The sequence below is a fragment of the Narcine bancroftii genome, chromosome 8 (genome assembly GCF_036971445.1).
Source record: "Narcine bancroftii isolate sNarBan1 chromosome 8, sNarBan1.hap1, whole genome shotgun sequence".
Taxonomy (NCBI): domain Eukaryota; kingdom Metazoa; phylum Chordata; class Chondrichthyes; order Torpediniformes; family Narcinidae; genus Narcine; species Narcine bancroftii.
This window is the reverse complement of record NC_091476.1, coordinates 131,401,397-131,428,896: the sequence shown is the minus strand read 5'-3', so window position 1 is coordinate 131,428,896 and position 27,500 is coordinate 131,401,397. Positions and strand designations below refer to the sequence as shown.

The 27,500-nt window shown below is 41.6% G+C and overlaps 1 protein-coding gene and 1 long non-coding RNA gene across 13 annotated transcripts in view; one reads left to right on the top strand and one right to left on the bottom strand.

Moving 5' to 3' along the window:
- Window positions 1-27,500, top strand: part of cadm1a (cell adhesion molecule 1a) — a 338,433-nt gene that overhangs the window by 156,079 nt on the left and 154,854 nt on the right. The gene's annotated exons all lie outside the window — the stretch shown is intronic.
- LOC138741844 (uncharacterized) lies at window positions 15,551-25,575 on the bottom strand. The gene is made up of 3 exons (XR_011343808.1): window positions 25,153-25,575; window positions 16,343-16,462; window positions 15,551-16,134 (listed from the first exon to the last, which is right to left on the bottom strand). It is a non-coding gene; the product is annotated as an uncharacterized lncRNA (long non-coding RNA).

Here is a 27,500-nt window from a genome sequence, read left to right as displayed (position 1 = left end):
TGATTGTGCTTGGGCCTGAAACACATTTTATAATTTTAAACAAAATATTTAAGCAGCCCAGATTGCAGATGCAAGAGTGTGCAGAGGAGCTGAATATTGTGGTCAGGTTGGGTTGTGTGAGAGCAGGAGAGTGTGCTGGTGGCAATGTGCACGGTTCTATCGGAGTATCTGCTTCAGATCAGCAGTTCTATCACAGCTGAAGCATTGGGATAATTGTACCTTCCAGCACTGAGCTTGTATTACCAATACAAACATGGATTTTTTAATACCTATTTTATTCTTTTAAAGTGACCCCAACATGTTTACATATTCTCCCTATGACTGTGCGAGTTTCCTCCGAATGCTTCAGTTTCCTCCCACATCCCAAGGATTGGTGGGATAGTTGTCCGCAGTATGGATGAGGGAGGGGAGAAGGAAGGAAGTGGTGGGGTATGAGAGCAAATGAGAGCCAGCATAGACCCCCCCTGGGCCAAATAGCCTTCTCTGTCTTGGGAAGATACAAGAGGCTGATTGAGGAATATTAGCTGGTCGTTCTGGCCCGCAGCAGGAGCGAGGACATGTTGATTGAACAGATGACTGGTTTGATAGACGTCTGGGCAGCCCTTGGACCACCCGCTATTCTCTGAAGTACCTGATAATGGGGAAGGCTCAGATGCTGCACAGCATCCTTCGCTCTCCAGCACAGCATCTTCTCTCAGCGAGTGGTACCTTTCCAGATTATTGCTTTAATAGTCTACAATTTGTGTTTGAAATGTTCTGCGCTGATGACCAAACCTTTGAGGCCCGACACTTTCGCACAACAAGGGTAATTTATATTTTTGGCAGCTGCTCCTATTTGAGCAGTGGGGTGCTGAGCAGAGGAGGGAGAATTGCTCGTCCCTGATGACATACGTTGTCTTCAGTAATTTATTTCTGCAGCCTGTGCTTGTAATTCCAGTCCTCACGAGCATCATTTGGGTAATAATCTTTTAGTTTTTTCCCGTTAAAATGTGCGTTGTTATACAGTGATGAATATGGCTTCAACTGTTCTGAGTTTGGCAGAGCTCCTGGTGGAGGATTTCAAAATCCCAGAGAAGATTGAACAATGCAAATTTTACATTTTAAAATTTGGACATACAACGTGGTAACAAGGCCTTCCTGCCTACGAGCCCATGGCATCCAAATACACACAATTAACTTAAAACCACCCTCTCCCTCATACATTTTGAATGGTGGGAGGAAACCAGAGCACCTGGAAGAAACCCATGCAGACATAGGGAGAATGTACAAACTACTTACAAACAGCATTGTGCTGAACGCTAGACTAACCATGCCACCCCACAGTTCATATTTGGTAATATCCAACAATAGCTGTTAAATCTCTTTGAATGTACATGAAGCATCTGGAACTCTGCCTCTACCAGTTGAGAGGGAATCGCCTAAACTGTTCTCGAACTGCAGCTGATGGGTGCAGCAAAGTTGGAGAGGGTCAGATTTCGGGGCTGCTCATTACTGTTCATTATTTGCACTGGCCAGCAAATGGACAAGGCGGAAGGAGGTTGTATCACCAGATGGATTGGCAACCTCACTGAGTTGATCCCTGGGACCGCTCAGCTGTTGTTTGAGGAGAAGTGGGATTGAATAGGCCTGAACTCATAGTAGTTCAGAGGAATTGGGATGGGGAACTCATTGAAATGTGTAAATTTCTGACGTTTTCCCTCCCACCCTCCCCCCTCCAAGTGGGTCTGGAGACAAGGGACATGTGTCTAGATACAGGGGTCATAGTCTGGATAAAACATTGGGAACCAAGATCATAGTTTTAGAGCACAGGCCTTTCAGCCCTTCTAGGGAGGTAGTATCAAAGCCGATTCATTTCAAATTGGCTCCAATGTGAATGGGCGACCTGATGACGTTCTTATGTGCATGCAGGAATGTGAATGAAACAAAAGATATTCTTCCAAATAACAAAACTGATTTAAAAAGGTATCAACTTTGTATTCAATTTACTAAAGCTGTAATCTTATATTTAAACAAAATTAATCTTGCTTAATTCGACCCTTTCAGCCCATTATGATGATGTGCCAACCAATATAAGCTTCCAGTATCTGAAAATTGTAGGGGAAATAAAAGAACAGGGGGAAAATCGTAGTAAGAATAAAACACAGAAGAATAAAGGAGTGTGGGAAAATACCTGCACAATTTAATTAAATAACTGAATTAAAGTATACTTCAAAAGCTCTGTTTTACTTTGTTGCAAGAATGCACCTAACTAAATTTGAGAATCAGTTATCTTTATTGTTTGTTATTTTCTTCAATGATTTTTATCTGCTCTATTATCCTCCTGCTGTGGGGTGGGGGTTCTATGTGGGGGCATATGTGTGCCCTTAATTTTTTTTTTTACCCCCACCTAGGGTGACCATTTCCAAAAAAGAGGACACTCACTCACTCACGCACACGTGTACTCACACATACACACCCTGCCTCTTCTTCCTCCCTCCACCTCCCCCCCCCCCCCCTAAGCCCTGGAACCATCGTCATCTCTTTAGCATCTCCTCCAACCCAGCTAGATGCCAGTGCACTGCCATCTATGATTTTGCCTCCTGTGACTGTGGTTTCAACAACGTCTGTCAGCCACCCTTGACCGGAAACTTCCTGGTATGTTTCTGCGCATCCCCCATGAACCCCCTGCAAGGACGGGGAATCCGCATGAATCCCCCGCAGTGATGGGGAAACCTCTGTGACCCCCTGTACTGATGGGAAATGCCTGTGACATCTGCGGGGATGGGGAACTCATGTGACCCCCCACCCCGCCCCACTCCCCACAGGGATGGAGAACCCCCATGACTTCCTCCACAAAACCGCCAATTCAGCAGTTTGCCAATGTGAAAGGGGCTAGATAACTGAATGCCTTGCCTGGTTTCGAAGCCCTTCATTTCCTCAGTATTCTCCTTTGCCACCATCAGACACAACAACAAACTCAATCAGGGACTCATTTAAGGACACTGACTTGTGCACTTTATTGATTTTTTAAATTCTCTCTATTGCAGAGTCAGTTTGTTTGCATTCATTATCTGTTTAAATTTCTATTTGTTTACATTGTGTACAGTTTATTTTTGTATGACCAATATGTAGTAATTCTGCTTCACCCATAGGAAAAAGAATCTCAGGGTTGTAGGTGATGTCATGTATGTACTCAGAAAATAAATCTAAAACTTCTCTGAAGAGGAGGTGGTTGCTGTCACATCTGGTTGCTCCAGCACCAATCACTGCAGAGCTTGATGATTTCTAAAACCCACCCCATTCTCGGTTGCTGCTCCCTCTGCCTTAGTTTGTGGGGAGTTGTACGGTACAGTTCCCAGTACACTAGATCAGACGATCTCATGGTGATATCCTTGCCAAAAGCCACCTTCCCTCACCAAGTTTGGCTGATTAGCTCACTCCGGGAGAGTGGAGAGCTGATCGCACTCAAGTAAAATATATACCCTTGTATAGGACCCCTTACTCTTACCCTAACTTCTATGCAAACCATGCATGAGGACAGTGACCAATATTGCCTTTGTCAAAGGTAACTGTTGGTTGTATCAGTGGCCCTGTGCCCCATTGGTTGTTTCTGTGGTCTCACATCCCCATTGGTTGCATCAGTATTCTGTTCCCCCCCCCCCCATTGGTGTCTGGGTCCCATTAGGTGCATCAGTGGTCCTGTGTCCCCATTGGTTGCATCAGTCCTCTTGTTTCCCCATTGGTTGCATCAGTGGTCCTGTGCCCCAATTTTCTGAGTGCAAAGGATAGGTGAGTGCAACCTACCATCGATCGATAATGAAATGCCTGTGATCATTATCACTTAACAAATAATAAAGTTAAGTTTTAAAGTATTTTTGAATTATTTAATAGTATTATTAAAGTGCAAATAAACTATTTCCTTGTCGTGGGCAGAAACTAACAGTATGTTCACACAACCCCATATCCACTCAATGTGTGTGCATTCAACAAATGATTTTAAATCATCCTGAAATTTGAATTAACATTGGGGTAATAGAGCCAAAAGAAGATTTTGGCTTACTAACTCATGTGAGAAATATATTATTTAAAAACAAATCACTTTGTGTGAGCCTGTTGCCCAATGTACATGCATGCTATGATAGGCAAGGTGTAAGATCCACAGAGTAGATGATCTGCTCATAAAGCTCATCTCCTCACTATTGTGGTGAAAACTTCCAGATCATGGAGTGGCTGCACATAGACCATTCAGCCCATCTACCTCCATATTCAGGTTCAGCTCATCTCCCTGTTGTTGCTGAATTCTGTTTACTGTCAGAACTCCATTGCATGTTGCTCCACACCTCAGCAGTCTGAGTTTGCCCAGGGACAGAACTAGCCAACCACCTTAATGTATCAAATGTCTCAATAACGTGGAATAGATTTAGAGCAGTGTTTTGATTCAAATGTCTTGTCAGAAATTTTACCTTTCGTGCAGCATGACTTCCTGCCCCTCGCACAGTGACACTGTCCTTGACTCTTTGATGCTCCCTCAGCAGAGCCCCTCCTGTGGGTGACCCTGTCCTTCACTCGGTGATGTTCCCTCAGCACTGCCCCTCACCCAGTGACCCTGCCACTAAGCAGTGGCTTGAACCATTGTCTCAGTGCTGCCCCTCCCTTCATCAGTGCAGTGTTCCCTCAGCACTGCCCCTTGGAACATGCATGTGGAGTTGTGCTTGAGCCCCGATCCTTTACTTCTAACAAAGAACCATAGTCGACACAGACACCTGAGCAAATGCCTTCGGAGCTCTGTTGGGTCTATTTATCGGTTTACTGTAGTGTCCCCTCAGCTCTCACTAGTATCTGTTTATGTGTCAATCCCTTTTGTCTCAATAAGCTTCATTTGATGGTAATTTTGAAGTGATGCCTAAGATTGGACATGCCTGATACCTGCTGTGGCATTCATTCCCAGGTGGAGTCTCGCTTTCTGGTTTGAAGTAGCAATTTAGTCTTCTAAACCTCTGCTTTCACTTCTGCTTCTAAAGGTTTCTCTATGAATTCTCTTCACATCAACGTGGCAGATCAGGCTTAGTGTTTTAATGAAATAGTTTCCGGGCTCTATCGTGAATTAACATAGAATGATCCCAGAGGAATGTGTACTGGGGCAGGGTTCCTCAGTAATGCACTGCAGATTATTTCTTGGAGCCTGTATCGTGTTTTTTTGGAACTCTATCAGATGTCGAGGACGTGATGGAAGCTGGTTCTGCTGGCATCGAACAGAAGGAAGTCAGGTTTCATCCTGGCAAATCGTGGGGTAACAAGAGCTGCAATTTCTACTGCAGATAGAAATTCAGTCTATTATGTGATAGGCCATGGTTTGAAACTAATTTTAACCGGACTTCCCGTGCTATTTAATATCCTGGATATGTCCGACTGGTTGCATCACTGTCCTGTATGAAAGTGCCAGTGCACAGGACTGGAAAAGACTACAGAGAGTTGTGAACGTAGCCAGCACCATCATGGGCATCAGTCTTCACTCCATTGAGGACATCTATAAGACGTGGTGTCTTAAGAAAGCAGACTGTACCCTCAAGAACCCTCACTACCCAGGGCATACCCTCTTCACTCTGCTACAATCAGGAAGGAGGTATGGGAGCATGAAGTCGAACACTCAGCAGCACAATGACAGCTTTTCCCCTCTACCATCAGATTTCTGAATGGATAGTGAACCACAAATACAATCTCACTTTCTCTTCTTTGCACTAATTTATTTTTAAAATGAAATTTATTGTTATATTTGAACTGTAATGCTATCGCAAAACAACGAATTCCATGACGTGTCCACACAATCGATTCTGATCTGTCTGAGAATTTGAGGGACATATGTTCTTGATTAGTACCAGCTTCATGTGACAATAGAGGTCATGTTACAAACTGCTGTGATTTCAGAGATCAAGCACCATGGTTCCAGGGTGAATGGTCAACAGCAGCACTGAGATTAAGCTCTGCGGCACACAGTGTGGATGGACACTGCTGCTGGACTGACCACTGTGCCATCCCTCAGAAGAGAAGGCTGATTCGGCAAAGCCATGGGGAGCTGCAAGATCCCGTGGCCATGCCACGTTATTGGAGACATAATCAGTGTCCTATCCAAACTTTAGTGGTCAATTGACATCACTGCTAAGCATACCATGATAAATCATTGGACCATTTAGCTCATTTGTACTTCATGTGAGCGTGAGGCACACTGTGTGTGAGATGGCAGGGGAGAGATTGGCCTTTGATCAGCTCCACTGTGCCAGTCCCTCCACAAAGTCATCTATCTCTCTGGTCCTGATAGATCCAGATATGAGCACAGGTAGCGGCCAGCTTTCATGTGTTTCCTCTAATTTATTTTCTCACGTCTCACATTTTAAGAGTCGGAGCCAATGCAGAGCCACTTTAGCTGTTCACATCACTGAAAGGGGATTGTAGCGTATGAACGACTTCACCTTGACACTGAGGCTGAATCTTGTGACTGCAGCTCATGACAAGGATGCTGTACTTGGATGAAGAGGCAATGTCTGCAACTCCACACTCAGTCAAGTCTGCAGTCTGTACTGCCCTATTTTACAAGTGTCCTCCACTCCCCACCCTTCACTGACAAACCTCTCCTCCTTTAACTAGACACATTCACCATAGTTTTTCCCTGCTCTAGGCTTTCTGCTGAAATTGACTCTGTTAACGATATAATGGACTGTACATTGTTCATCCATAGAACTCCTGACTTACTGCTTGTCACCAATTCCTCAAATTTTTGCACTTTCATCCATTTTCTGGAGAGCTCTGGAGTTGGCAGGTGAGTGTAATCGGCAGTATCCACAGTATCCAGCATTGGAGATGCCGAGTAGATTGGTGGAGAGAAGAGGACATCTGATGTTCTTAAGACCCCCTTCAGTGGGCCAGGGACTGGCACATGGTCCAGTCACTGTGAGATCATGATCTCCAGTGAACAGAACTGGAACCTGCTTCCTGGTGGCCATTGGGAAGTGCTGATGGGAATGGATCCATGCAGAACCTGTAGCTGAAGGACTGGGTCAGATATGGGGGTGAAGCAGCGTCTGTTCATCATTGACTGTAAAAGACATTTAGCTGTTTATGGCCAGTATGTCCCATCACAAAGTGTGACTAGGATTTGACCATTCTCAGCTGTCGGGCATGAATGATGTCCCTGAATGATGGATGACAGATGCTAACAGAGCAACTGGGGGTGTGGTCGCTGTGGGGTTCTGGTTGCATGGGAACAGAACTCGGACAGCTCAGGGTATCCTGCTTCACAACTATGCGAGGTCACCTTGGCACTGCAGAAGTAAACACCACAAAGTGGCTCAGACATTAATCAGCAAATTCATTCCCTCTGTAAATTGGGCTAATAAATTGCTTTAATCAAGCATCCATCATAGTTCATTTCACGTTGACTAACTTTTGGCATGTATGTGGCAGATTGTAGACAGGATGAGTGAGCTGACTCCAGACCACCAGCTATTCCTGTCCGCTCAGTGGGGTCAGTCAGCACACACCTGCAGTGCTAGGGTTGCATAGGTCCAGGAAACTAGCGAAAATGCTTTTTCCACTGAGGTTAGGGGAGACATGAATTAAGCGTGAAGGGGGAAATGTTTATAACTAATATTAGGTGGTACTTCACACGGAGAGTAGTAGGAGTATAGAACAAGAAGCAGCTGAATTGCTAACTGCAGGCTCAATTTTGACATTTAAGAAAAATTTGAACAGGTACGTGGATGGGAGGGTTATGAACTGGGTGCAGGTCAGAGGGACAAGGCAGAATAATAGTACAGGCTAGTAGGGACAAAGGGCCTGCTTCGGTGCTGTAGTATTCTATGCGACCTGAAGCCTCTGCTCCACAGCACTGGGGTTGCATCTCCTCGAGGGTGGTTTCCTCAGCAGGTTCTCAGGTGCTTGATGTGTTGATTGTGAGAATTACTGGCTCCCTCAGAAAGAGGAGGGTGGCTAATGGGGCGGGTAGGTTGTGAGGTAAGGTGCTCATTCTGTCATTTACCCAATTCCTGTGTGTGCTGCTAAACCCAGCTGTCATGGGCTGACTGTCAGCTGTACATTTTCTGGGTAGAACAAGGCAGCAGTAGGTCCAGCTGATAAATGTACCAACGCAGATTCAGGGCACTGTCTCTCAACCAGATATTCAGCAGATTCTTCTCAGATAGATCAGGTGGGTGTAAAAGAATGCTTCTTTCTTCCTGGCTTTGAGGAATTGATCTCCGATAATCAAAACATTGTGTTGATAGGAGCTGACTATGGACAATTTGATTGCCACCTACCCTACATTTAAAACATAGAACTTTACAGCACAATGCAGGCCTTTCAGCCCATGATGTTCTGTCAACCTATATAAACCTACTCAACAAATTAATCCTTCCCTACTTCACACCCATAACCCTCTTGTTTTTTTTTGCATCCATATCCCTGTCTGAATTTTTAAAATGTCCCTATTGTACCTACCTCCAACACTACCCAAGGCACCCACTGATCTCATTTAAAAAAAGAAATTAACCTGATGTCTCCCCTAAAATTTCATCCCCTCACCTTGTACAGATGTCCTCTGGTGTTTGGATTTGTGATAATCACTGGAATGCATCTCTACTGTGTGACTCTATTTCAGAAGATACTTTGGCTGAAGAGTGCTTTACTGATAGATGTGGAAGACATTGTAGGAATGAAAACCTGTCTGTTGAGTTAGTTTACAGCAATGTGCATTGGGCTTTAAGGTGAAGATGGTGCTCACACAGCCCAAACCGGAACATAGTCTACCACTGAATGAGAACCAATCATGAATTCACCTTGTGTGTCAGGTTGAATGGGATTTAAAAGCAATGTTCAACTTTCAAGGGAGGACGACTGAGTTTCAGAATGGAGAAACCTGACTCTCAACGTGAATACGGCAAAGGAGATGATCATGGACTTCACGAGGACCAGAAACAACCTCCCTTCATTATACATCAGTAGCTCTTTAGTGGAAAGTGTAGAGAGCACCAAGTTCCTTAGAGATCACTTAACTCCTGAACTATTGTGGATATAGAACATCTCCTCACTTGTCAGGAAGGCGCAACAGTGACTGCACTTCCTGAGAAGACTGAAGCGGGTAAGGCTACCAGCCACCAACACGTCAACCTTTTGCAGTAGCTCGAACAAGAACATCCTGGACAGCTGTGGTATGGTGGCTACAGAGAAATGGATCAGAGGTTGATCCATAGGTCCATTAGAGTGGTGGGGGGGTGGGGGGGGGGGGGTCACTGCGATCTCCCTCCTCCCTCCCCCCACCCCCATATCGATGTGATATACAGGGATTGTTGTTAGAAGAGGGTGTGCAAAATCATTGAGGACCCCTTACACCTCACACACTCCATCTCTTTCAGCTGCTCCTGTCGGGAAAGAGATACAGGAGTATTAGAGCCAGCGCCACCAGGCTGAGAAACAGCTTCTTCCACGGGCAGTGAAAATGGTGAACGATCAAAGGAACTGCTCACACTAACCATCTGAGACGCTCATATTCACAAAACAAAATTTATTTTATTTATTTATTTGTATGCATGTGCATGTGCATAGTTGTAAATATGTGGGTTATGTCTAGTTGCGTGTGCAACCGGAGAACGCTGTTTCATTGGGTTGGAGTTGTACAATCAGATGATAATAAATTTGACTTGTGTCTCTTCCTCAAGAGTGGGTTGCTGTTTCCAGCAGTTCTTTTCCATCTGGCAAGTTAGGTGATCATATTAGCAAGTGGTGTGCTCCTCGCAACCAAACACAGTGTTCCTCTACTCACCAAGTATGAACATTACTGACAGATCCAATGTTGAACTGATGCTTTGCTGGTCATTTCAGAGTGCAGTTTGGAGTGAACACAGTATTGGTTCCAGAATCTCAGAGAGTCCAAACAGAAGGGCAGGAGGTTTCTTTCCCTGAAGAGCATCAGTGAACCATTGAGATCTTGCATCATGGGCTCCTGAGGATCCGTTGGTGTGCCATCCTGGCCATTGAATCAACATGATTGGACCAGGACCAGTAGTTGGAGATGTTACTCGTTGGAACTTAAAGTTGTCAATGAGATCTCCACCTTAACGCCATTGCTGTGAACAGATGAATGAGTTCCTCACTTCCTCGAGTCGATGATGATCTCCTTATTCTTGCTGACGTTGAGGGAAAGGAGGTGGTCCTGACACCAAGCCACATTTTAGTGTATTTAGTCGCAGACACTGAGATGGACATCTAAGTGTTTGAAGGGCTTTGAGCGAAAGGTTGAGCAATTGAGGCTGTGTTTCTGAGAGTGAGGGTATGGTGGTGTTTCGAGAAAGGTCTGGAGAGGAACTGTGGCAATATTTCATCCTGCAGAGAGTCTGAGGAGGAGGGCATGGACTGGACTGGACAAGAAGATGGAGGGTGCAGGTCTTGTGGGTTATTTGAAATGGAAAGAAAGGTAAGATGGGGGACCCAGAGCAGCAGATGATGGGGGAGTGGGGAAGCAGAGCGGTGGGCACTGGCACTGTGGGAGCGTTCAGGATCAGGTTAATTGTCATAAAAACAGGTGTCATGAAATTTATTGTGTTTTGTAGTAGCAGCATTTTTCCAAAATTACTAAAAATTAAAATCCTGTAAATACAAGATATTAAAAATATTAATAACTAGTGTGAAAAATAGTGAGGTAGTGCTTATGGCTCATTGTTTGTTCATAAATTTGATGGCGGAGGGGAAGAAGCTGTTTTTATACTATTGGGTGTTTGTCTTCAGGGCCCTGTACCTCCTTCCTGATGGTTACTGTATGAAGAGGGCATGGCCTGGGTGGTGAGGGTCTTTGATGATAGAAGCTGCTTTCTTAAGATGTCATTAATGGAGTGAATACAAATGCCCATGATACTGCTGGCACTGTTTATAATCCTCTGTAGCCTGTTCCTGTCCCGTGGAAGGGATGGGAGAATTATCCTGTTATCCAGGATGAATGGGAGTATTATCCTGTTATCCAGGATGATCCAGAGCAGGTTTGGAAAAGATGAACAAAGGTCTTTGTATTTTAAGCAAATATTTGGATGAATTAGCAGGAGTGTTTGACTGAGGAGACATTGTCGCTTCATCTTGTGTTGTTAATGAAAAGGGCATGAAAAGATGTGGGAAATGAGGGGCATCATGATCAGAACTAACTTTGGAGAATGGGAGATAGAAGCGTGTTCCCTTGCCTGAACTCTGCTTCTGAAATCCAGCCTATTGAAGCTGGTCACATCTAACTGGGGTTGTATTTGGAGATCACCTCATATCTCCCTTTCAGAAGGTGGTGGGGAGCCTCTGTTTTGGGTGCCTGGGGGGGCTATTGGGAAGGGTACTGCATGACCTGGGTGGGGGATAATAATTTAATGCACTTGCTGCCCATGACCTACATATGGTCGAGGAGTAGAGGTTGTGGGTATCAACAGTGCTGCCGGTTGGTGTGGCAGCAGTGCATTTTGTAGAACAGTGATTCTCAACCTTTTTCTTTCCATTCACATACTACTTTAAGTAATCCCTATGCCATAAGTGCTTTGTGATTGGTAGGGGATTGCTTTAGGTGGTATGTGAGTAGAAGGGAAGGTTGAGAATTACTACTCTAGACCAAATTGATACTGAAATAGTTTGCTTGAGAAAAATTGTCTTTAGCCCATTTTCTTTGGAGTTATGAAACCGTGCACATAATGAGTCAATTAGGTACAATTAAAACAGTGGTTATCAAACTTTTTCTTTCCATCCACATGCTGTAGCATGCTGGATGTGAGCGAGTGAACAGACTGGAGACACAGACTGTGAGCTCTGAGGTCGCAACAGGAAAGCTTATTTAAACTTTGCGCGCTTACTTTTCAGCGAAGTGGTTGGACCATGTGTATGCTCTGCCGCTTGTGTCACGCTGATGCAAGCGCGCACACCAACTTCCATCATGGAGCAGAAGAAATGGGAACACATTCCCATCTCTGCCGCGACTTCCCCGCTGACCATGCATAACAAGCAGGGCTGGTTCGTCGTGGCAGATTTGTGCGTTGCCACAATACCACCTTAAGCAATCCCTTATTAATCACAGAGTACCTATGACATAGAGAATACTTAAAGTGGTGTGTGAGTGGAAAGAAAAGAATTGAGAACCATTGCTGTAGAATGTGCACACTGCAGCCACTGGACTGGTGGAGGAGGAGGGAGTGATGCTGCTGGTGGACAATGTCTTGGCCAGATGATGTAGAGCTTCTCTCTGGATGCCCTGGGAATTTCCATCACACTCCTGACTTGTGCCTCGTATGCTGGCACAAAAGGCACATTTAAAATACTCTTGGGTGAGCACATGGATGGTTCTGGACTGTGAGGGAGGGAGGGGTCAGATTGATTGTGAAGTGGGTTTCTATAGGTCAGCACATCAGATTCAAAATTTATTGTCATAAACGAATCATGAAATTCAGTGTTTTTCATGGGCTGAAGGGCCTGTATTAGCTGTACTGTTCCATGTTCTTTGTTCCCTCTGCCCTCCCAGCTCATCGGGTCAACAGTGCTCTGTGATTCGGTGAATGACATTGAACTACAGACTCTATCTCACTTTCCGTTCTTTTGCACTAATTTACTTTTGTTAAATGTATTTTATAGCAATACTTATCCTGTAATCCATCCACAAAATAACAAATTTTGTGACATTTTCCTGACAATAAATTCTGATTCTGATGTCTGAACAACCTGCTGCGAGTGGTGATGTGGTAATTGTCTTTTTCTCAACTGCAGTGGCAAATTAAAATCAGTCCCCAATCCCATTGCTGGTCGCTTTCCACAACCTCAGACAAGTGCCAAGCACTGGATTTAATTGTTTATATTTGTGGGGCACTCTCTGCAAGGATTTTTTTTCACTAACAAAGATTGTAAATAAAAGTAAATGGACCCTGAATAACAGAGATCATAATCGTAAACTGCAGGAGCCTTAATTAAATAAACTTTCAGGTTGCAGATTTACTTTCCATTGTTGCTAGTATAAATCTTTCCCATTTAATTGAATATGGTTTGAATAAGCTGCTTATTTGCTTAAGATGTTTGTTGCAGATCATCTGCTTCCACACCAGTCTAATTGTACTTTGAATTTGACTTCCTTTCAGCGATCTGCTCTGCGGTGCAATCTCAATGGTTCAGTGCGGAGAATGTCACCTTGATTTTTGACACTGGCACCCGTTTCTAATTGAAACGACTTCTCTGTCAGGTTTAGGGATACCAAGCTATCTGGATGAACAGAGGAATGAGCCAGGGTCTTTGTATGAGTCATGTGGCAGAACCTTTTATGACACGTTTCCTTAGTGCAGTGTTTCTCGTCCGTGATGTAGGAAAGTAAATCAGTAAGGTCTAAAACAAGGTGGCAAATACAATCAAAATGTGAAATTTCTCAGTTTTCCCCATCAATGGGATTTTTGCAGCTATGTGGGAAGAGATTCAAGACTTCCCTATCCTGGTGCTCCATGATCTATGGTCTAGGGCAAGTGAAGGAGCACCCAAGATTTTTGGCTTTTGTAATTACATTTCATGACTCCTGGGATTGTGGAAACAGTTCCATCAGGTCCCAGCTTCTCTCTTATCCTTGCCTATTTAAGTGCCTGTGTAAATGTTTCAACATGGTGACTATATCTGGTTTAAGATTCAAGATGATTTTATTGTCCTGAAATAAAATAGAAAAAGTGTTATTACATGAAATTTCCTTCAGTTTGCCATAAGGCAGTTTTGCTATCAACAGAAATTACCTGGTACCCCTTTCAGTCAGAGAAAGAGAAGCAAAAGAGAGATACCTATTGTCCATCGTTTCACCTCCAGCACTCCCGCAGCCACACAGTCTAAACCATTAGCAACCTGAGCTCCAGATGCAGACTTCTGACATGATCAGGAAGCCTCCAGTAGCAGCTCTCGGCCTGGTTCTGATACCTGGTACTCCTTCAGCCAGAGGTGGTCATTCTCAATGGACAAAAAAAAAGTTGCCCTTCAAATCCCTTTCAAAACTCTGTCCTCTCATCTTCATATCTGTTTTTTGAAACTCCCACCATGGGTAACAGACTGGCTATTCACTGACCTTCTCAATCAGATCATCCAGGCAATTGAACCCAGTCTACCCAACCTCTCATATAATTAAAGCTCTCTGATCCAGGCAACATCCTGGTGATTCTCTTCTACTCTCTCTGTCCACATCTATCCCACTGTGTATTAACCAGAACTACACACTGTAGTCCAAGTGCGTTCTTGCCAGTGTTTTGCAATGTTGCATCCTGAGCTCTGATGCTTGTTCTCTGCCCCAACCAATGAAAGCAAGCATGCATCTTTTGCCCTAACCATCCTGGTCACTTTCAGGGAGCGTATAGGCTTAATCCTCTGGCCCTCTGTTCATCACCCTTCCTTACTGCCCTGACCATTACTGTCTATGTCCTACCCCCTATTTTATTTCCTAAGATGCAGAATTAAACTTCACCTCCCAACTCTCTGCTCAATATTCCATTCATTCTATATCCTGGTGTAGCCTTGGACAACCTTCCTTGCCACCCACACCACTTCCAGCCATCGTGTCATCCACAAACTCTATCATTGCCTCCAACTATCATCTGTTGGTTTTGGAGGGCACAGTTTAAATTCAGCATCATAAATTGTGTAAATGAGCAAAAATTCAGATGCAGCTGCAGAGACTAATCACGTATATGAACACAATGAGTTGCTCTAATTGTGTTAAGCACTTCATTAACCAGCATAAAGATGCCGTTGATCTTTGTTAATTATCTGCATTCCCTCTAATGTCTTTTGCGTGGAGATTTGAAAGTGAAATATTAATTGGGGAGTGGTTGAGGTTGCCACTCTGCAGGCCGCTCCAGCTTTCTGCAGGCTTTTACGATAGTATATTTTTAAGAAAGATAGTTGAGGTTTTTCTTTCCTGTGGCCATTTACCTGTCTGCTTTCAAAGGCTGGAATTAGGAGCACTTATCCTGTGAAATTCCCAAGAAGTTTTCCCACTGCATTGTCCTCTATGATCAGTGTGGTTTTAGCTTAAAGTGAATCTGGTTTTTCCATCAACCATTTCTTACCGGACGATGGCCCATTTGAACAATCCATATCTCTCACAGGATTTTCAGATTTCATATATATTGTGAGAGTACATACATGACATCAAAGACAACCCTGAGATTCCTTTCTCCTGTGGGTGCGGCAGAACTACCACCAATTGATAGTACGAAAAGTAAACTGGACACAGCATAAAACATGTAAACAAACAAAACTGTAAACAAACTATGTAATACAGAGAGGACAAAAAGAAAATCAATAAAGTGCACAATTAAGAGCCCTTAAATGAGTCTGAGTTTGTCGTTGAGGATAGAGACGGCACTAATATGTCCTAATATCAAAATGTGTCATCTTCAAGGACGATATACCGAATTTCTATCTTATTAATCCAATAAACCAAATTTTGTAGATGCAGCTTTAAGTAGCTTTAATTTGTTGATAAAACAGATAAACATTTTGCATAGCTTCAACTTCAAAGAGATATATAAAAAAAAAGAAAAACAGCGAATTCAAAGAAAATGATCTCGAGGTCACATCTCATAGTTCGTTGAAGACAGATGCAAGTTCTTACTCTGTGTGGAGATTATGACATATGTCATCATCACTACAGTAACAATACAAACAATAGTTTTCTTTAAGAGATGGGCACAAAATTAACTAACAATCAAAAACAAGATTTTAACCTTTACATTCTGACCCCTATTTATTATAATAGACATTAATGACTAATATATAATAATTACTATTACAGATGAAAAAGTAAATATGGTAAGTATAACATAAATCAAAACTTTCTGCTTCTTGTAAAGACAGATATTAGTAACCATTCTTGGTTTTAATCCACACTTGCTGAACAAAACCTTTCTTGTCCAGAACTGTATCCACGATTTTCCACAGCAACCAAGAATTTCTTGGTGCACAATTGCCCATGATAATTTCCACATACAAAATTGCATTTAGCTTAAGGCCATTCTTGTTTTTCTTGTGATAATGAAAGATATTCTTCAAATCCATATTTTCCAAAATAATCCGCAAGAAGCTGCACTTGTTTCCATCTGTGTCTTGTATAGATAGCTTCTTTCTGAAATTGACCTGTAGGCATTAAAGGTTTAGATTTAAGAAGTAAGAGATGATTTGATGTAAGTGCCTCAATGTCATTTGAATTGACGGAAATTTTCATTATTGGACGACTATTTAAAATAGCTTCGATTTCACACAATACTGTCTGAAGATTGTCATCATTAAGTATTTAAGAAATTAAGAATATTCTTGATTGATCCAATCATTCTTTCCCACATACCTCCATGATGTGATCCTGTGGGTGGGTTAAATATCCAGTTAATTTCTTTCTGAAGTAATGCATCATGAATTTGATGTTAATTCCAATTTTGAATTGGTTTTTGTAACTCTACTTGAGCTCCTGTAAAGTAAGATCCATTATCAGAATGTAATTCCTTTACTTGACCACGTCTAGTGATAAAACATTGAAGAACGTTGATAAAAGAGTCTGTATCAAGCGATTGCTCTTGGAGTCAAACAAGTAAAAATAACTCCGTATCATTTTTCAACACTTCTTCCTCATTTTACTTGCAAAGGACCAAAATAATCAACTCCCATGTATGTAAAAGGGGGTTCATCAGGCAAAACTCTGTCTTGTAGCAAATTTACCATTTGTTGTTGTCCATGCTTAGCATTCAAAACCTTTTTGATCTTGTTAAATTTGTTAGTCACAAAGGTACTAAAGCTCATGGTTTTGTTGTTAATGTTTTTAAGCACTGATGTACTATCAGTCCAAAACATAAAATCTGTTAACTCTATCTGTAATTCTCTTCTTTACATAGTGTCCACTTTACTCGCCATAGTAGCAGCAGTCAATTCCATATGAGGTATGGTGACTGGCTTTAATGGAGCAACTCTGGTTTTTCCCATTACAAATCCACAATGTACTCGCTCTTGGTTATTTCTCAGTTCTAAATAACCGATAGCATCAAAACCACCTTCGCTTGCGTCAGCAAAATGATATAACTAAGCAAATGTGGCAATTGCAAAGTCAGTAGGTTTAAAACATCTGTTGACTTCAAAACTTTATAACCTTTCAAGACTCCCAATCCAATTCATCCAATCTTGTGCGATGCAATCTGGTATAGTTTCATCCCATTCAAATTTTCTTCTGCATAATTCTTGCAGATTTTTTTAGCTATGAATACTACTGGTGCCAATATTCCCAAAGGATCATATATTGAGTTTACCTGGAAGAATACCTTATCTCGTCAAACGCTGTTCTTTAAAAACAATTTTGAATTTGAAAACGTCAGCTTGAACACACCATTGCACACCTCGAATTCTTTCAACAGGTAGAACGTCACAATCCAAATCAAGATGTTTTATCTCCTTTGCTCTTTCTGCTTCAGGAATAACATCCAACACATCTCGACTGCTGCTAATCCATTGCTAAAAGAAGAAACCTCCTTTATTACAGATCTCTTTTAACTCATCATCAAGATTTATTGCTTCTTTTTCTGAAACCACTGAAGTAAAACAATCATCAACATAGAAATTATTGCTGATGGTGTTTGTAGCTTGAGAACTAAATTGCTCTTCATTATCTTTAGCACATTTCCTGAGAGCAAAATTTATACAACTCGGTGACGAAGTTGCTCCAAATAAATGAACTGTCATTCTATATTCAATCATATCTTTACTGTAATCTCCATTAGGCCACCATAACAATCGTAAAAAAATCATGATGTACTGATGGTTCTTTCACTTGATGAAACATCGCTTCAACATCTGCAGCAATTACAATAGGCTCTTTACAAGATCTTATCAGAACACCTATCAAAGTACTGATTATGTCTGGACCTTATAAAAGTTGAGAATTCAATGAAACTCCCTGAAATGATGCTCCACAATCAAATGCTACATGTAGTTTCTCCTTTTATGGATGTATAACTCCATGATGAGGTAAATACAATTTTCTACCATCTTTATGGTCCAAGATATCTTCTGATACCTTTTCTACATAACCCTTGGATATCTTGTCCAACATGGCATTGGTATATTTCAAATGAAAGGAAGAATTTACTCTTCAAATTCAGCATATGCTTTCCTGCAATTATTTTGTTGTCTGGCATAGAAATTTTTCTTTTATTCAAAGGTAATACTGTACAGTAATGACCATCAACATGTTTAACAGAATTTGAAACTAAATCCAGAAACTGCTTATCCTCCTTTGAAGGTTCCTGAATATCTGTGAGACATTCAAGAAAATAAATTTTAAAATGTTGTTCCCACAGATCATTAAGTTTGACAACTGAAACTCGATTGACATTTACATTTGACTCCTGATCATTATTCATTTTTCCTCCTAATGGTCTGTTAATTGTCCATCCAAGCAATGCTCTCATGGCATAAGGTCCACCATTTTGACTCCTTATTAGTTCTAGCGGTTTAAGAGTTTTTTGTACATCTAATCCAATTAATATCTCAATCTTAGCATCAGTCTTGGGTAAGTAAATTTCTTTTAGATAATCCAACTGTTTGATATCATCCTGATAAGGAATATTCTCCTTATTCACTGGCATAGTCTTCTGAGTATATACACTTGGAAGATCGCAATATTCATTGATATTCAATCCAGCAATCTGTAAACCTGAAACTATATTAGTTTCAATGTTCCTTTCATTGTTCATTGTCTTCAACAAGATCTGTGATCTTTTACAATGAAGATTAAGTTTATTCATTAATTTAACAGTACAAAATGATGCGGTACTTCCTGGATTAAGAAATTTGTAGGTCTTCAGTAAGAATCTTTCTTTTTTAGCTTTGACCTGTACAGGAACTATTGAGAGAGCTTTGTCACCGGCCCCAGTAAAACTGTTGGTCTCAACCAAAGCTGAGGCATTCTCTTTGATTGTGTCTTTAGTCTTGGATTCAGATTGTTTGACTTCCTTCTTAACTTTATTTCATTGAGTATGCAGTAACTTGGGATGTTTTAAACTGCATATATCACAAATGAGTCGCATATTACAAGTTTTGCTGATGTGACCTTTTCACAAGCAACCAAAATATATTCCATTCTTTAAAAAGGTTAATTTCTTGTCATACAGCTTTTTCTCCACTCATTAACATTTTTCTAAAGCATGCTTATCTTTGCAATACAAACAGCTTTCCTGAACAGTCTGATCTTCTTTTTCCTTTGTTTCCTTGTTCATTTTTGTGCTTGTATCTGACACAGCAGTACCAAAGGTACTTCCCTTTAGTTTCTGTTGAAACAATGATTTAGACTTCTTTACATCTTTAGGAACTATTGAAGTATTTTTAATATTTCCAAATACTGGTACAGTGTTAATATGCACATGCTATTCCAAAAATTGTACAACATCCTTAAAAATGGCATTCCTGTCAGGAAGAATCTTAAGATCTGCAACCTTGGTTCTCATAAGTCCCTCAGCTTATAAAGTAATTTATTGACAAATTAGCAAGCAAATTCAGCTCTTGCAGATGTACACTACTTCTCGTTGCATTGCAACATCCTCTCAGAAAGAGGGTGTATGTTTGTAACACCTTTGTGTCCTCTGATTTTATTGCTGACCAAGAAATAATATTTCACTTTGAGCCTGAGCTAATGCTTCTACTTTGGCCATATTCATAGCATGTCTAGTCTTTTCTTTTTTTCTCTTCAATAATCTATTCTGTCTTCTTGCTCCAATTGTTGTTCCTTCCTTTCAGCTTCCATATCTTCTAGATCATGTCTTTTCTCCAACCACTCCACATTGTGCAGACAGCAGCCAGGTCTGCTTGCGTCTTAGCAAGCATAGCTGATATGCTTGAGGCACGCAAAGCTGTACTTGCTCTAGATGACTTTGAAGATCTTCCTACGCTCACAACCTTGGAAATACTATCATCAGGATTCACATCTGAACTTTTAGATACTGCTGATTGAGTCTCTATTTTCAGCATTTTGCTTGATACAGCACCAGTGGGGCTTTGCAACGTACATTCATCTCTTCCAGTTCCACTAACATTTAAGTCAGCTAATGAGGCCTGCAGTGCCTTACCAGATTCTTCTTCTTGGTATTTGAAGCCACTTCTTCTATGGTGGCTGGCTCCAACCTCCTGCCAAGCGTTGTTGGTCTGCCTTAACTCACAACCAGACAGCTCTTTGAGAGGAGCTGTTTGCTTGAGGTCTTTAGCCTGATAAGACTTCTTATCCATCTTGGATTCTTCACACTTTTGGCTTATCCTGGTTCCTAGGAACTGTAAACAAATTTGTATCTTGCTTGGTCCATTTGAGAGGATGCTGCTTAATTGAATTGTCTTTGCTATGTTCTGCATCAATCTTTTTATCATTAATGTTTATAACTTTCAAGAACATTTTTTTTTTGGGCTTCCTGCCAGATTCTGCAAACCAGAGTTCTATCTTATCTTCCCAAGGTCACAGGTGTCTTCCTAGACTTGATTCAATTTTAAACTGCACAATTGTCAGACAACATAGATATATTATCATAGAGGCTTCTGGAATATTCTATTTTTTTTACTGAAAGAATGTCTCTTTGTCACTTTCCAGGTTCTAGTATCTCCTAATTTCAAAATGTATCATCTTCAAGGAAATGAAAGGACAATATTCCGAATTACTATCTTATTAATCCAATAAACCAAACTTTGTAGATGCAGTTTTAAGTAGCTTTAATTCATTGATAAACATTTTGCATAACTTCAACTTCAAAGAGATATACAAAAAGAAATAAGATAAAGTAAGACGAATAAAATCAAAGAAAATTATCTCGAGCTCAAGTCACCTTCACAGTTCGTTGAACACAGATGCAAGATCTTAGTCTGTGCAGAGATTATGAAATATTACATCATAGTCACTATGGTAACACTACAAACAATACTTCTTCTTAAAGAAATAGGCACAAAGTTAACTAAGAATCAAAAACACAAGGTTTTAACCTTTACAGAGGAGTTTGATGGTGGAGGGGTAGTAGCTGTTCAGAATCTGGTAGTGTGAGTCTTGTGGCACCTATATCTCTTTCCCGATGGCAGCAGTGAGAACAGAGCATATGCTGGGTAGTGTGGGTTTTTGATGATTACTGCTACTCTCCAACGACAATGCTCCCTGTAGATGTTCTCACTTGTGGGGAGGGTTTTGCCTGTGATGACCTGAGCTGTGTCCAATACCCTTTGCAGGGATTTTTGCTCAGGAGTATTGGTATCCCCATACCAGACTGTGATGCAGCCGGTCAGCACACTTTTCACCACACCTTTGTAGAAATTTGAAAAGGTTTCTGGTGTCATTCAAAACCTCTGCAAACTCCTGAGGAAGTAGAGGCACTGCTGTGCTTTCTTCACGATGCCATGGGTCAGTTGGGTCCAGGAAATATCCTCTTATATTGTGACTCCCAAGAATTTAAATTTAATCACGCTTTCCACCTCTGATCCCCCAATGGTCATTGAATTGTACACTATTGGCTTTCCTTTCCTGGTCAACAATCAGCTCCTTAGTTTTGATGACATTGAGTGCAAGGTTGTTGTTGTTGCACCATTTAGCCAAGTTTTCATCCCCATTCTGAATGCTGACTAATCCCCTTCCTTTGTACAACCCACTACCGTGGTATCGTAGGCAAATTTGTAGATGATGTTATTGTTGTACTCAGCCACCCACTTAGGTGTAAAGTGAGTAGAACAGGGGGCTAAGAACACAGCCCTGTGGTGCTCTAGTACTGATGGAGATTGTGGAGAAGCTCTTGCCAATCTTCACAGATTGTCGTCATGGAAATCCATGATCCAATTACACAGTGAAGTGTTAACTCCAAGGTCTTGGAGTTTGCTAATCAGTTTTGATGGGATGATGATGTTAAATGTTGAACTGTAGTCGATAAAGAGCATCCTGATCTATGCATCTTTACTGTCCAGGTGTTCCAGGGCTTTGTGTAGAGCCAGTGAGATGGCATCCGCTGTAGACGTGCTACTATAATTGGCGAACTGGAATGTATCCATATCACTGCTCAGCATTGAATATTCCACTGGGCTTTTCTATTTGAGCTTTTTACCATTGACAATTCCCCATCCCCTCTAGTGGGCTTTCTTCTGGCATGTAAGTATATCCAGAGATTAGCATGTCTCCTCCCTGGACATGTCCTGGGACATTGGGTCCACCTGGGGTGGAGGGGGGGGTGTGGTAGGCACATGTAAGACTTTCAGCCTTTGCATGTGCCCCACCATTGGCTTCCCCATGAATTTGCACACAGTTATTCAGTGTTTGACAGTCCAAACATCTTTTCCCTACGCTGTTTCCCTCATCCATGTCTACCACGTTGGGATTCACAGCTGATCCCATCTAATTGCATTTGGACCACATCCTTCTCAGATCCTCCATCTATAAATCTAGCCTGAAATTTAGATTTCAGATTTATTCTCAGAGTACATACATGACACTTCAAACAAACCTGAGATTCTTTTTTTTCTGTAGGCAAGACAGAATTGCTACATTGGTAGTTCAAACTATACTTAATGTACACTAGTAAAGTCTTTCTAAATGTATGTCTGATTCCTGTGTGCAGCCATAGTTTTGGTTTTTGGTACTTCTGTGAAGGACCAAAGGCTTTCACTTCTGCTTTAGATTCTTGTCCTTGTAGTGAAAGTCCTACACAATGCTGTTGGGGTTTGGAGTTCCAGAAATTTGTGTATTTCAGAGGCTGAGCGATGTGCAGCCTGGTGGTGGTGTGCCCATGTGTGCTCCACCTCCAAGATGATGTTACTGTGTTAAAAGAATTCATTGTGTGGAGGTAGTTGTAGTCAACCCTAGTTCTTCGCTGTGTCACAATAGATCCAAAAAGGAAGTTTGGGGAAAGAATGATCAGAATTGTGAGCTGTAATATATGTGCCGGATTTGTTCTTGTGCTAATTGTGTCTCGTGTTGAATTCATTTAAGTGACAGGTGAATCACTGAAGTTTTAATTTATTCTGCTGTATCATGCCAGTTATTGAAGCGGTACAGTATATTGAAATGACAATGTACCAATCCATAATCTCATCCAGAGTGCAGAAGCTATCATCCTCGATAGTAGAACTCCATTGGGTTATACATAATTTAAATGGGGGGAGAGATTAGAATTACTCCAGGACATTTGTTTTTCGGGAACGATGGCTTTTATAAAAACTTTCAGCTTGTAGTCAGCTAATTGTAGTCAGGTGCCCACAGTGGGCGATTTACACACACTGCAGTTAAGGATGGTAGAGGATTCTATACCTCTTGGGGCAGCATGGTTAGGGTAGTGGTTAGCACAATGCTGTTGCAGCGCCAGTGACCAGGGTTCAAATCCGTCATTGTCTGTAAGGAGTTTGTTCCTTCTCCTCGTGTCTGCTTGGGTTTCCTCCGGGTGCTCCAGTTTCCTCTCACCCATCAAAAATAGTATCAGGTTGTACATCAATTGGATGTACTTGGGCAGCATCAGCTTGAGGGCTGAAAAGGCTTGTTACCATGCTGTATATCTAATCTTTTTAAAAGATGCGATAACAGTATTGGAGCATGCACAGCACAAAGAACCTGTGCAGTCTGACGACTCTGTCCAGAGATGGAGTTAAAGTCCCACGCGCCCAAAGTCGGTCTAAAGGTTTTGGCTAATACAAACAGTGCGGTGTGAAGGGAGAATAACAACATGTGATGAGGTAGCATTGTTCAGCTGAGATGGAAAGGATTGGTTTGTATTGGTCCCAAATCAATGTTATAAAGCAGATGGTCTGGTAATTATCACATTGTTTTTTTACGGGATCTTGCTGTGTGTGTGTGTGTGTGTGTGTGTGTGTGTGTGACCATATTTCCGACAACACTTTATCCTTCAATGACTTTATATGGGATGACCAGGTGTTATGTAATTGAAGATTTTGTCAACATGCTGTTGACAGTTTCCCTGCCAAGATGGGACACAATGGGCATTTGAAAGCTGATCAAATTGAACATAGAAAACCAAGGGGCACTTTGCCTTCTCCATCTCATGAATGACTGGAATGAAGTAAGTGCGAAGCATAAAATCGCCTTGGAAATGAAGTTCCGACACCAGAGTCGGCTGGAGTGGAGGCAACCTCAAAGCAAAGAGCGATAGTGGCTTCATGGATGACCACATGTTCTCCATCCTCTGTGATCATCACCTTCTGATGCACCTCTCTCCAAGCTTTTTGCCTCTTCAGGAGGAATTGCCTGCTATCTCTTCTATTTCTCCACCAGAGACATACATCAGAGGGCATTTATTTGCCCTTTACGTGGCCCGTCAGGAGGACAGATTGAGTCCTAGTATGTGTGGAATTTTATCTTGGCCAGACCAAAGATTTCTTTTATTGTCATGAAATAATATATTAAAATATAATGTACAAACTTTTATCTGCCATAAGGCAAACAATGAGCATTGTTCTTCCCCCCCCCCCCCCCCAACAATAGGAGAAAGAGAAGAAAAAGAGAGTCCCCTCAGAGATGCTGAGTGTCCCTGGATTCAGAGCATTTAAAGCCTCTAGAGAGTTGTTAGCATCACTGTTAGGATCGCTGCTCCTTGCTGTCCACACCAGCGCTGCCATTATGTTTATCCAAGGAAGGATGGTAGATTTAGAGGTTACAGTGTTGCAAGGGTTGTTTGTGGGCCCAAGGGAAAGGCTCCAGAATGCGATTCAAAGTCTTGAGATTAAGTTGTGGAGTTTAAATATTGGTAAGTTAAAACAAGGCAAGCTTTGATAACTATTGCCATAAATCTATTGGACTGCCATAAAAACCAGACTACTATGATAATGCACTGGAGTTAAAAAGACTGCTGATCTTCTTCATTCAGGGGCTACAACTCTGTGGTTGGTTCCTAGCAAGCAGTAACATAGAAGGGAAGGCAGATGATTTGGGGGGGGGGGGTGCGTGGCAAGATGGCGTAGAGGGCAGATGTGCGATACCACCCTTCCTCAGCCAGTTTTTTTAAGCACCCGTCTTTAAAATTTATGTAAGTGATTAAAAGTTGTATCTTTATTTTTGGGAACATTAGTGGGTCATAATGGCGACTAATGTTAAAAAACAAAAGTTCAATTAGAGAAGAAATTACCTTTTAAAAGTGCTGAAGAATTGAGGCCTACCTGTTCAACTGAAGCCACGGAATTGTCGTTTGGAACCTCCAAGGCACAGAGAACTCCTGCCAGGCTGAGTATTATACCGGCGTCAACCTTGTCTCCACAAGATGGAGGGGGCACGATGACTAGTTTGGCTGGAGTCAATCCGTGCGTTCGCGATGTCGAGCGTGCGGGCGACCCAGCTGAGAGAAGAGCCCGTGCTGCCGTCGGATAGGCCGGGGACGTGCAGAATGGCGACGGAAGCCACCTCTGTGCAGTCCCTGGCCTTGCCAGGAATGCGCAGTGCTTCAAGTGTCCGTGAGCTACTGGACCGTGTGTGGGCTGTGGGGGGGGCCCGAGCGGTGGCGTCCCAATGTGGTCAGGATGCCACCGTCGGGTGTGCAGACCCACAGCCACACTAGGAAGGGCCCGACAACGCTGGAAGAAGAGGAAGACTTACCTTTAACGAGCAGTTCACGGGAACAATTGGAGGTGGAGTCTAGAGAAGGTAGGCCTCAAAATGTGGAATTGGAACCTGGAATGGAGTCTGTTTGCACAGTCTTTGAAGGGATTGCCTATCAAATGGACAATACGTTTTAAACAAATGACTCAAGGATTTCTGGATGTGGCAACTAAAATATCTAATATGTTTGAAGATATATCTACAGTTAAGAGGGATGTCAGTAAATGTATTAAATCAGTGGATACAGTGCAAGAAAGTTTTTTAAAAATTGAAACATCTTTTTCTGAGTGTAAAATTCAAGTTGAATATAACAAGGAAAAAAAATAAAGAAAATGGAAGATTCGTTTGTGGATTGGGGAATCTAGAAGAAAGACTTACTGAAAAAAAAATTGATTCATTGGAAAATCAAAGTCAGAGAAACAATGTGAAAATTGTGGGTCTTCCAGGAGATATTGAAGGGTCTGATCCAATAAATTTTTTCAAGAATTTGATTCCCGAGGTGTTGGGCAAAGTCTTTTTTTCAGACGGTTTAGTATAGTATTGGAGAGAGCACATAGAGCGTTTAGAAAGAAACCGTTACCGGGACAACCACCACGAGCGGTCTTAGTTCAGTGCCTGAACCATCAAGACACAGAAACGATACTACGGTTGGCGGGACAGAAGGCCCGACAAAGTCAATCTCCTATGATGATCCAGAATAACAGAGTATTTTTTAACGCAGATTTGAGTCAAGAAATTATTAGGCGATGACGGAAATTAAATTCGACTAAAGAAGGGTTATAAATTTGCTTTTTGATATCCTGTTATGTTAAAAGTCTTTTATGGCAACTTTCAATCTCAATTTTTTGAGAATGATCATGATGCATTCATTTTTGATAAATTCATTACTGGATTTGTGAGGACATGGAAGAGTTTTGCCACCGTTGCTTAAAAAGAGGGCAAATGGAAATGGACAGAATGGGAAAATGGAAAGAAAGAACTTTTAACACAAAGTCTTATTACATTGAAGATCTGGAACAATCATTGGGAATGGAGTCATTGGGTTGAATATATTTACAGTACCTGATCGTATTGATATGAATGATGTATTTCTGGCTGGGGGAGAGGGGGAGGTGGATAGCACTGAAATCTTTGATAGTCATCTGCCACTAGTGGGGTTTACCACTTCCAGATTTTTAGGGCGTTACTACCTTTGGGTAGTTTTGGGGAGGGGATATTTAAATTGTTTTATATACTTTTAAAAAAATATTTAGTGGTTTTAAGTTACTAGAAGTGAAGCAATATTTTGTAGTAAGTGATTATATTGTTAGTTTATAAGGATGTCTAATTTGAAATTTGCAACTTTTAATGTTCAGGGGTTAAATAACCCGATTAAATGAAAACAAGTTTTGGCTTGTATCAAGAAAATGAAAATTGATATTGCCTTTTTACAAGAAACACATTCAACTAAAAAAGAACATTTGAAGTTGAAGAGAGATTGGATGGGGCATGTGGTTTTTTTCTTCATTTAATTCTAAGGCAAGGGGTGTAGCAATTTTAATTCATAAGAATTTGCTTTTTGAATTGCAAACTATGGAAGGGAATGCTGGAAGGGTTTTAAGGGTAAATTGTAAAATTTTTACTGAATCTTGGACTTTGCTTAATGTTTATGCACCTAACGTGGACGATGAATGTTTTATTTCAGATACTTTTTTGTTATTAAACCAAGCTAATGAAAATATTTTAGTTGGGGGAGATTTAATTGTGTCTTGGATCCTTTTCTGGATAGATCCCCAAAAAGTATAAAGAAATCAAAGATGGCGATACAAATTGGGGCCTTGATGAAGGATTTAAATTTGGTGGATATTTCTTTGGCTTGGCTTCGCGGACGAAGATTTATGGAGGGGGTAAAAAGTCCACGTCAGCCGCAGGC